Source organism: Gymnodraco acuticeps, unplaced genomic scaffold, assembly GCF_902827175.1.
Source record: "Gymnodraco acuticeps unplaced genomic scaffold, fGymAcu1.1, whole genome shotgun sequence".
In the NCBI taxonomy this organism is placed as follows: domain Eukaryota; kingdom Metazoa; phylum Chordata; class Actinopteri; order Perciformes; family Bathydraconidae; genus Gymnodraco; species Gymnodraco acuticeps.
The window spans coordinates 2,447,260-2,449,421 of record NW_022992177.1 but is presented as its reverse complement, the minus strand read 5'-3'; positions in this window follow the sequence as shown (position 1 = coordinate 2,449,421).

Here is a 2,162-nt window from a genome sequence, read left to right as displayed (position 1 = left end):
TGCGCCATTAAAGCATTCCCGGGGGATTCAACACCTGTTTATGGTTCCGGGAGGGCTACACCAAGTAAGAGTGAGTAGGGGTGGTGGTAAATACATGTCACATTTATGTTTGGTAGCTTTGTTTTTTTTTGCATGTATTCATTTGCAGGTTAATATAATTATGTTAAGTGTTTTTATTTTATGTTGAATTATCTTTGAAATGTGTTTCAGTATTTTATCTAAAACAGGTCTGACTATATCACCCCTATTTTTGGTAGCACCTAAGGGTGGGGAATATAAAAATACTGCTCCTTTTTCTTTTGTAATAGTACCTGTGCGTAGTAGTGCGGGCTTGGGAACAGGTCATGTGGCCGAGTGTGTGCTGCCATCAAAGTGTAAATAATATAAAATTGATGCCCACATTTTGGGACTGCATCTGCGTCTTTACTTTGGGTCTTGACGCCTTCCAAGGTCAGTCTAACAATGACGCAGTCAGGCATTATCACAAGCATTGTTTTACTCGTAGTCTTTGTCTTAAATGTAGTCTTAGCTTTTATAATTGTAGCCCGCCTGGCCAGGTTAGTTCCACTATCTTTAGTTTCCATCAGACATTTTATATTAAACTTCAACAGCCATGGTCAATGGCTTTCTTAGATTATGTGACATCTGAGATCACAAACCGCCTTTCTTCGACAGTTGAATGTCAACATAAATGATAGACAGGTCGGTAAATTGCAATATCTGGTGTCATACACAGATAACATCAAATGGAGAGACTGGCCTACATTTAAGTCTCCATTTATTTGGATTGAAAACATATGCCTTCGTAATTAGCATCTCATACGTACGTTTTGAAACACCTGACTGCACTAAGCTTTCCTTTTGTTCACGCTTTTGTCCCTGAATGAAATAAGCCCTGGTTCTCTTTAGGATTTGTTTGAATTATTGATATGGGTGGCATTCATTCAACTGAAACTGTATACTTTGTAATATTGCCTCATCATTAAAATGTTCCTCCAGCTTCACAGAAAATAATGGCTTGTTTAGAAAAGATGGATATTGTCTATTAAGGTGGTTGATTGTCGGAATACATTCATAAATCAATGCGGATGAATACCCGTGAAAAACGTTATTTACAAGATTAATTTTGGACATATTTACATTGTTAGACATAATTGTTCTTTTCTAATAATTGTTCTGTTCAAATGTACAGTAATAACAGATTGGTAAAGGTGCTTTTCTTGGTGTCTTTAAGTGTCTTCTAATGAAGTCACCTTCCTTTCATATGAGTGTAATATTGAATGTAGGCCTATTATCTGAGATGACAGCCTTCTGCACAACAACAAATAGGTTTTAGCCTGCTGTGTAAATGTGTGTTACTATCATAGGTTACTACTGATTACTTTTATTGAACATACAGCATTTGACAAGTCTCATATTTGTTCATCTATTCTCCAGCAGAGGGCATACTCGTTTTGATTAACACTTGAGGAGGGACTACACTGATTTAAGTACAAAATAAGTAACATTTTATTGTCTTTCAACTTTAGGAGTATATTTATTTACAGTATATTTAGTACATACACATACAAATAACCCTCGAGTGTTCTTATGATCTATAAAGTGCTTTTAGTTGTTCACAAATCTCTTAGAATACCTGACATTTACACAAGTAAGAACTACTCTAGGTTAAAAAAGTGTTTTTGAATTTATATTAATTATTTTAATTAGCTTAATTGCATGTGATGTCAGACCACCACTAATCCTCTGCTCTTTCCGGTGAACCTCTCCGATTTGTATTGTTTTAGTTATCGGCCATTTCCTAACCCACATTCTTTCCATAGTGATTTCTCAGCACGGACAGCTAAAGTTAATATTCAAACCTAATGGCAAGGTCTCCAAAGTAACGAGTTTCAAAACAATTCCCATTTCAGAGGGCCTGAGCTTGAGTGAAGGCCGAGCACACGGAAAAACACTTGTGCATGTCACTGATTGTAGGTAAGGCCAGTGTGTGTGCAATTTGCAAGCATTTATATATTTTCATTTTCATCGTATCTCACTGCTTTGTTCTAACACTATCACTCAGGGGATGGTCACATACTGTAAATTAAGAGGACAAATGCATTATCTTAATGGTTTTCTGTGCAGGGTCAGCTCGCTACAACTGGACAAAGCGTGGTCAT